This window comes from Malus sylvestris, chromosome 16 (genome assembly GCF_916048215.2).
Source record: "Malus sylvestris chromosome 16, drMalSylv7.2, whole genome shotgun sequence".
Classification (NCBI taxonomy): Eukaryota; Viridiplantae; Streptophyta; class Magnoliopsida; order Rosales; family Rosaceae; genus Malus; species Malus sylvestris.
Window position 1 is genome coordinate 622,749 of NC_062275.1, and position 10,379 is coordinate 633,127.

Sequence of the window (10,379 nt, forward strand, 5' to 3'; positions counted from 1 at the left end):
TCACTTTGTGCTGGAGGCATTTTGCTGTGCTTGTTTGAGTGCATGACTGGAGCCTGTTAGCCTGCAACAACAGATGGTCTCGATAAGATTGCTCTCTAGTGTCCACGTATTTTCTTTTCAGTTATCTTTCCATTTTTTTTGTTGCATTGCATGGGTTGATAACTTTGAGATTACAAGGGATCATGCAAATTTTGACCCATTTTAGCAAATATAAACCAGGTGGTGTTATGCAGCACTCTAATTGCCGTTTTATCAATGTATCTTCTTTAACTTGTTCATCATCGCATGCTACTTCTCTTTTAGCTTGCCCTTTTGTTTGGTTCACCGGTTTCTTATGCATTATTGGCTTCCCGTTTGTCACCAAATCCGAACCCTATTTCGTTCCCCGAAAATTTAAATTCTGAAGCTTTGAGTAGAATTGTTCAATGCGATTACTGGGTTGTGATGTGTTTGATGTGATGTGGTCGACAAGGAATGTCCGTCGTCCGGGATTTGGAGTGCTCGATGCATTGTTTGGTGTTTTAGTTGAGGTTGGAATGCTTGAGGAAGCGAGTGTTTCTTGAGGATGAAGAAGTTGAGGGATATGCTTGGGTCTGGGATTAATCCATCAGTTTTTCATGTACAATATAATGATTGGTTATATGTGCAAAGAAGGCGATTTGGATGGTGGTAGTTGCTTGTTTGCACAAATGAAACGGATGGGCCTTGCACCTGATGTTGTGACATATAATTATCTCATTGATGGATATGCGAACTGAAGCTGATAAGTGAGCTGTAACAATGGATCTTGAGCCTTTCAATTGACCGTGACCAAGTGTTCCAGCATCCACAATCAAGCATCATCAAGAACTTATGAAATGTTATTACAAGAGGGTAAGATTTGGGAGAAATATCCTGAAACGAATCCTTGATATCCTTGAATTGAGATTCCTCCTCGTCAAAATCAGCCGTATCAATCAAACTTTTCTCGGTCGAATCGCTTCCACCACATGCAAAACTGTAGACATACAGAAGTTCAGTAACTTAAGGTGGTTGATGCGACGCTTGAATTTAAAGAACAACAAAGTACTATAAGTAAGGAACAACAAAGTAGCTGAAGAACTCTGCTCAACAGTGCTATTTTTACTACCAAGGCATCCTTGATCTGCCAACTGAAAACATTGTTCTTTTTGAAATAATTTCATGGTTAAAACTCTGGTTTTCCCTGTTCCCAACCGTCCAAGTATAAAGGATAATCTCCTTTTCCTGGTCAGTAACTTTAAATGGAAGATCCAACTCTCTACCCGCGCGGTCAGACAAGAAGTGATTCACTACACCAGATGACAAGGAGTAAAACTTCATTAGCAACAAACTCTCACTGACCTGTGAATTCTCAACATATCTTCTACCATCACAAGTGTCACCAACTAAGTCACTCTCAGCATCAGTGTTGCTTGGATCCTTAAACCGGGGGGGGGAATATCCAAATCGGGTGGCCAGCTTTAAGGAACTTCCAAATCACTATTCAAATGACAAAGAAGCACAAAAATTACTTGAGAATTTCAAAATCAGGAAAAGTTTGTATCTTTATATGACTACAGAAAGAAAGCATTCGCTGCTGCTATAAATTCACGCATGCTTAGAAAAAGAAAAAGCCTAGAATGCCAAACAACATACCCCTCAGGACATGTCTCATTGCAAAGATTGATGAAACCATCTGTATAAAACGATTTGTCAATTTGGGGATATCCTCCAGAGGCAATATGTCCCAAATCTTTAATACTTGAATGTATTTCATCTCCTTCACAATGTCAATTGAGCAGACAACATATAGACCTTCAACTTTATACTGCCACAAAATTGCTGATGAGCCTCCACTAATTGTCTGTACATTTTGCTTCCTTGGTCTCCAGCCACCAGAAAGCTTAAGTAGAAGATTAAGCACCGACTTCTTCAAACGGATCGACTTCAGAAAATTATCACCGAAAAGTACCCAAAGATAATAGGTTGGGGGAACAAAAAATTATACCAACAAAAGCTTTTGAATTGACTTGCACTGATACTTCAAATTATGACATCCGAAACGATTTTGCTACACTTGGAGCTATGGTCTTTTGGATTTCTCAAGACATTAAGTTAGAGGACTATGGATATCAAGAGTTTCAACACTTGTTTTCATTTAAGACTTACGATATAAAATTCTTGCAGATCTTACTATTTTCCCTCGCTCTCTTATTTTCTAAAATGAGAAACCGTTACTGCCAGCGGTCCAATTGACGATGATGGGAGGCATTCTGCATCTATATCTCTTATGCAAAACTTTTTGATTGCCCAAGGGGTTAGTCCAACTCACAATTGAAAAATTGGTCTACATCTACCTATTGGACAAGCTAAATATAATGATTGGACCAGTATGGTAATCAAATTTTGCAACTTCAAGGAAGACAGTGCCTGGGATTTCCTAAGATTTAGTCGAATTTTGATGGTCCACACCCGCGACGAGGTATTTTACATGTTTTGTTTGTGGTTGAACATTAAACTTTGTTTAATATTTTTCCTTTTGTTTTTTTAGTTGTCTTTGATTGACATTGGGTTCTTACATGTCATTTTCGAAGTAGTTTTCAAAGTCAAACAATACCCAGTGGAGTTTCAAGTAAGTTATTAGATTTATGTCATATTCTTATTATTAATTATTATTTTATATAACTTAGGGAATAGAGTAAAATAAAGGTGGGTTTACTGTTTCTATTGTTACAGGGACTTCGCTATCTCAATGGACAGTAATGAATTCGAATTAGCTCCGAGCTGCTCTCCATTTCGGATGGTGAGACGAGTAAAGACTCTCAAGTAAGAGGATGAAACATTTGGCGAAAGCTTTGAGGACTTGAATGTGTAATCAGTGTGGTTTAGTTCCAAAATCTTAAGCATAAGATTTTCCAGAGCCTATTACAACGCATAAGATTTTGGAACGACACACTGATTACACGTTCAAGTCCTTAGAGCTTTCGCCAAATGTTTGATCCTCTCCTTGAGAGTCTTCACTCGTCTCACCATTCGAAATGGAGGGCAGCTCGGAGCTAATTCGAATTCATTACTGTCCATTGAGATAACGAAGTCTCTGTAACAATAGACACAGTACATCACTTTTACTTTACTCTATTCCCCAAGTTATATAAAATAATAATAAATAACTAATAATAAGACTATAAGATGAATCTAATAACTTAGTCGAAACTCTACGTTGACATAAACTCCACTGATATTGTTTGACTTGGAAAACTAATTCGAAAAGGACATGTAAGAACCCATAGTAAGCCTGACTGAAGGCTACGTCAAGTTCAACGTCAGTCAAAGATAACTAAAAAAACAAAAGGAAAAATATTAAACAAAATTTAAAAGTTTAAAGTTCAACAACAAACAAGACATGTAAAATACCTCGTCCCGGGTGTGTACCACCAAAATTCGACTAAATCTTAGGAAATCCCAAGCATTGTGCATGTCTTCCTTGGAAGTTGTAAAATTTGATTACCATGCTGGTCCAATCATTATATTTAGCTTGTCCAATAGCTAGTTGTAAACTAATTTTCCAATTGTGAGTTGGACTAACCCCTTGTGCAATCAACACATTGTTCAAAAAGTTTTGCATAAGAGATATAGATGGAGAATGCCTCACATCATCGTCAAGTAGACCGCTGCAATGAACTTAGAATAAGTCCACTAACAGTAACGGTTTCTTATTTTAGAAAATAAGAGAGTAGGGAATATAGTAAGATTTGCAAGAATTATATATCGTAAGTCTTAAATGAAAACAGGTGTTGAAACTCTTGATATTCATGTAACGGGCAATTGGGAAGAAACTCTTATTTTATGTATATCTTTTATGAAAAAATATTTGAGAGATATGTGTACCACGCGAAGTTAGTTCCACCAATAATTGGAAAGACAGTTTCAAAAGGCAATTGGGTTAATAATTAAATTTAGCATATTCAAGGCGGCCATGAGAGTTTCTATGATTCAATAGAATAATGATTATCCATATTCGTGACCAGTTATGTTTTATGTGCGTTTGAAGTTTTAATAACCATAATTTAAAAACTTCAAACGCACATAAAACATGTAAGCATATCTAGTCATGAGTATGGACGACTATTATTCTACCAAATCATAGAAAATCACATGGGTCGATTGCCTTAAATTTGCTAAAATTAATTACTAATGAGTACATTCGTTGTATTTAGGTTCTCTAATCACCTTTTTCAAACCATCATCTTTCCAATTATGGGTGTAACTAACCCACAAGGTACACATATTCCTCAAATATTTCTGCATAAAGAATACACATGCAAAATGGATACCGTCGTCATTTATTGGTTCACCTTCAATTAAGTCCACTGACGGCATCTATTTCTAATCTTTGAAAATGAAAGGCCAGGGCTAAAAAGTAAAACCCTCCCGACGAGGAGTTAGTTTGCTCCGGCATGATCACAGACGATTTGTCTCATGTGGAAGAGAAGGCAAAATTTGCTATCTGAATATTTCATCTTATACAACCTGATACTTCAAAATTTCATCTTAGAAATTCTAATTTCTTAGTAACCAAATAGTCCACAACATTCATACTAAAGCAATTGTATGTGATAAAGTCACAAAATATGCATCAAAATTCCCTTGTATATGTTCTTCTTGTGTTGTGGTCCCTCATAGATTTCGCCAAAAGGTTGATCCTCTTCCTTAGGAGTCTTCAGTTGAAATGGAGGGCAGGTCGGAGCTAATTCAAATTCATCACTATCCATTGAGAGCATAGTCCTTGTAACAATAAAAACAGTACACCCACTTTTATGTTACTCTATTCCCCAATATAAAATTCTAATAAATAATAAGAATATGACATTAATTCACTTACTCAAAACTCAACGTCTTCGTAAACTCCAACGGATGCTGTTTTACTCAAAACTCCTTGCGTGTTGGACATGAGGTTTAACCACAATGGAAAGTATCTTATTAAATCCATACTTAGGTAATCATTTTCAATGTTTCATGGTTGGTTTGTTATGTGTAAATTTTGAATTATTTTTATAGGGGCATGTTGACACAAATTGTCTCATGTAGAAGAGAAGACAAAGTTTGCTACCTGAATATTTTGATTGATTTCATCTTATACAACCCTGAACATGAAGCATTTGAACTACCATGCCATGATACTTCAAAATTTAACATTGATGATGATTTTGATGGACTTAAAACTATAGTTGATTGGATTTCATATCTTGGAAGGCATTCATTTAGAGGATTTTCATGAGTTCAGTAATAAAGACTTACAATGATACAGACTTCCTGTGGGTTTTGATGTTTGCCCCAGTCCTTTCATTTTCTAAAACGAGGAACCGCTTCTCATAATGGAGTTTTTCAAAGTTCACTGGTAGTGGTTCGATAGACAATGATGGGAAGCACTCTCCTTCTTAATCTTTTGTGAAAATGATTTTAAACCAAACCACAATTGGAAAGTTGCTTTAGCTCTTTGGTTATCAAATTCAAGAATTTCAAGGACGACAAAGGTAAAACAACTTTCCAATTGTGGTTTGGTTGTTTAAAATCATTTTCACAAAAGATTCAGAAGCAGAGTGTTTTCCATCATTGTCTATCGGACCGCTACCAGTGAACTTTGAAAAACTCTATCGTGAGAAGCGGTTCCTCATTTTAGAAAATGAAATGACTTGGGCAAACATCAAAACCAATAGGAAGATTGTATCATTGCAAGTCTTTATTACTGAACTCATGAAAATCCTCTAAATAATGCCTTCAAGATATGAAATCCAATCAACCATAGTTTTAAATCCATCAAAATCATCTTCAATGTTAAATTTTGAAGTATCATGGCATGGCAGTTCAAATGCTTCATGTTCAGGGTTGTATAAGATGAAATCAATCAAAATATTCAGGTAGCAAACTTTGTCTTCTCTTCTGCATGAGACAATTTGTGTCAACATGCACCTATAAAAATAATTCAAAATTTACACATAACAAACCAACCATGAAACATTGAAAATGATTACCTAAGTATGGATTTAATAAGATATTTTCCATTGTGGTTAAACCTCATGTCCAACACGCAAGGAGTTTTGAGTAAAACAGTATCCGTTGGAGTTTACGAAGACGTTGAGTTGTGAGTAAGTGAATTAATGTCATATTCTTGTTATTAATTATTTATTAGAATTTTGTATTGGGGAATAGAGTAACATAAAAGTGGGTGTACTGTTTTTATTGTTACAGGGACTATGCTCTCTCAATGGATAGTGATGAATTTGAATTAGCTCCGACCTGCCCTCCATTTCAACTGATGACAATGAAGACTCCCAAGGAAGAGGATCAACCTTTTGGCGAAATCTATGAGGGACCACAACACAAGAACATATACAAGGGAATTTTGATGCATATTTTGTGATTTTATCACAGACAATTGCTTTAGTATGAATGTTGTGGACTATTTGGTTACTAAGAAATTAGAATTAGAATTTCTTTTTTTATGTTTGTTATTATCGGCTTGGCTTGTTGGATGTTTTATGCCTTTGGTTTTTTCTGTGTTATGTTTCACAATTGTTGACACTTCTCCACCTACAATTCAGGAGCTAAACGTTGAGAGCAAAATATATTCCCCAAGCAGTACCATATTCAGTAAATTTGTTATTATGGCATCATATAATTAAATCTTAGATTCAAAATTTTCTAACTATGGTACTCCCTTGAACAAAATTAGTTGTTAAGTATGAACTTATCAGGTCCAAAATCTTCAACCTGTTAATATGGCATCATATGCAGGAGAGGAACTCCTATAATATCTGTTTGTTATTTGCCAGAGTACAATTTTCCAGATTGAATATATTAAAACACACAAGAAGTAAAAGTAAAACTGAAAACTGGGTTCATGAGAATAAAACAAAACTTATACCATCAAAGATTTAACCGTAAGAAACCCCAGCATTCCCAATGATTAGAAAAATCGAATTTGATAACAATGTAATATTTGAACTCCAATTATCGAAATCCAACTAACAAATACACTAATATCTGTACACAAATAAAATAACCCAATAATTTAGCAAGAATGAAAATGAAGTAATATGAACAGAGAGAGATGTATAAAGACCCAACCCCTGGCATGAAACTAAATCCCACGCCTACTCAAAAGACACAAAGCAGAAAATTACTCAATTTCAAAATCCAAATGAGAAAATAAAACCTCACAGTTTCTCTCGCTCACCTCGTCATCTCACATATCTTCTCTTCATATTCTGATAAAAGACCTCTCTTCAAGTCTGGTCTCAAATGGTTGGTCCATCTCAGCCTGCAACTTTTCCACACCTTTAATAATCCTGCAATTCAAACCAACCCACCACATCTATAATCAGTGAACTGTTGACATTAAAACATATGAAATTACAACCCATTTGATAGAAAGATTTTGTTGTTTTAACAGAAACACCGAAAAATGAACATTTCACAGCGAATAACTAATTTTTCATTATTTAAAAATTAGTCATCAAATTTCATAAATAAATAAATCCAAAAGAATGCAAAAAATTGGAACCTTTGGGCTTGGAGAGCGAGACACTGGACTCAGTGGGTGTTGGCGTTGAGGAGGAGATCTGAGTTAGTGACTGAGTCGTCAGTGATCCCTACTCCTCATCCTCCCTCCCTCTCTCTGTCGCTCTATCTCCTCACCCTCTCTCCCTCTATCTCTATCTCCGTCTCTATCTGTATCTCATCAAAGCGGCATAGCTTATATAAAAAGCCAAAATATAAAATGAAGTACTGGTCATTTCCGATTGACTATGATAAAGAAATCTAGTTAACCATTTGAGTTTTGAACAAATATGATAAAGAGATCATATTTAATATATATTAGTAATTAAGAAAATTTAGAGCAATGAATGGGTATATATTAACTGTTTTGCAGCGATGCAATATGGTTTTAGATGCTTGGGGAATCTGTTATATTTTTTGTTGAAGCCTTTGGAGTAAAAGTTGTGTCTCATATTTCCTTTGCAGCAACATCACCTGTATAAATATAAAATAGAGGAAAATGAAAAGTGTTAGTAAACATTGAGTGGTGTGGTACTTCGAAGTGTTAGTAAACATTGAGTAGTGTGGAACTTTGAACCACGGAAAACATATGAATTTGATACAAATGTTTGTGAGATGAATGAACTTGAGATGAGGATATACATGTTATATTTTGGGACCCGTAAGTGTTTCCGAAATGGCTTGGGGTTGATGTGGTTTTCAGAGAAATCATCGGGGCATTGTCGGAAACCGAGTCAGAAGCTGATGCCCTTTTCTATGGAGGCTTTCCAGTGGGAGTTGTGGCATCACACAGATGTAAAACGGAGGACAAATAAAGGCATTAGTGAACATTGACTAATGTGGAGATCAAAATTAAATGCATAATACATTGTTAGAGGAGAATGTTTCAGTGATTGAACTTGAGGAAAATTAATGCAATTTAAACTACAATGATTTCACTTACAAATTTTCAAAATCATTAGGCACTCCCTTCAGAGGACCAAACGATAGATATTGACGTTTCTAATCCAGGAAAAAAGAAACGAACATAAACAAACAGCGCAAACTCGTCAACCAATATGATAGGCCGATTGCACGATACAGAAGAAACTGAATGGAGATTTTATTGTTCAAAGTCCAAATTCTATAAAACAAATCCTAATTAACAACCAACTAATAATGGATCATTGAAATTAAAAGAACAACATAAGGACGGGAGAGAGAGTAATGCAAGATTAAATAATTGTATTAGATATAACTCTACCATCCAAACATTTATCACTACAATTTACAATAAATCAAACTCCCAATATAGCTATCAAAGTATAAAAAATAAAAATAAAGCGTTAGCAACACCTGATGAATCCACCGGAAAGCATGGTAGAAGAGAGAAGAATTGATCGTTTCACCATCTGGCAGTAACCCATTTCACAAAACAAATTACTTTCTTTTTTTTGAGAAGACAAAACAAATTACTTTCACAAACCCGCTTTGCAGCAAAAATAAAGAAAAAACAAACACTTAGCATGTCTTGTGACTTTAATTCCAATTGCCTCTTCAAGCTCCCTAGCTTTTGAACCATCATGCTTATATTCATAAAGCCCTAACCATGAAACCAAAATTACTACCTTGACAAACAAACATAACCAACAACAAAAACAACTAAAATTTTCAAATGGGCACTGCCAAAAATTACCAGCCGAGTTACTGAAGACAGCGATATCAGGTCCGAAAACTAATTTCCACTATTCCAACGAAGATCCAACAGGGTCCCAAAGCGTCAAGGAATAAGGTGCAATGATAGTATTATCCTCGTCGAACACCCTATCTATGTAATTCAGGCCAATCAATGTACCTAATATGCACATCTATTGCCTTTGATTTTATCCTTTTTGAATCTGAAAAGGAGTATGCAGTAAACTGAATTCTTTTAAGAATTGTATCCTTTTCAATAATTTCAACATAAATCCCCAAAATCACAAAAATGAAATTTCAACAGAAAACCCATTTAGAAAGGAAATTTACACATCTACACACATAATATTTAAACCACAAAAATACCCACCCCAAATCAGCTGAAGAACTCAGCCGTAAACGCTACCTTTTCAGGGCCAAAACTCTAAATTGCGTACCTTGAGTAGAGAGAGCTTCAGAAAACGACGCCGTTGGCGAACCAGCCTTTGATGCGGCTGCGGCACATGTGGTGGCGGTTCAATTTCGCCTGATTCACAATACAAAAAGGGTGTAAATACAACAATGAAACAACTTTTATCAGTAAGATTAAGACTAAAATTGCTGCATTTTAACATATCACGTACAACATGAAAATCACACACAATATTTTGTATGATTAACTACAATCAATTACTATTTCTTAATTTTGAATCCAGTAACTCTAGAACTTCAATTAAAACTAAAACTCTGAGATCCAAATATCATCAAAATTCATCAAAACCAAAAATTTCAGCAAATTAAACAAAAACCCAAATCTTTATTCAGCAAAATCCCCTAAAAAATTTCCAAAATCGAAAACTTTAAGAAAATTAAAGCAAAACCCACTAACCTTTGTAGCTACATTCCTGAGAAGCACAACTATAATATGCCTGGTGGAGTCATCAGCTTTCACCAGCAACACTCGCATGTTCATAATCGGCAGTAGCTTCTACCACCGCATCGTCCCGACAGAAGAATCGCACTTGCTGCGTTCTTCTCCGGAGAAAACAGAGAGCCACAATGTTTCAGTGAAGCAGGAGAGTTTGGAAAATCTCTCAATATCTTCTTCTCATCCTGATATTAGCCCTTGGATCTCGTTGGAGTTGACAGAAATCAACGAAGCCCTG

At 35.5% G+C, this 10,379-nt stretch overlaps 1 pseudogene; it reads right to left on the reverse strand.

Annotated features, from left to right (window-relative positions):
- Positions 1 to 717: 717 nt before the first annotated feature.
- Positions 718 to 7,917, reverse strand: LOC126607654 (uncharacterized; annotated as a pseudogene).
- Between the last annotated feature and the right edge of the window lie 2,462 nt (positions 7,918 to 10,379).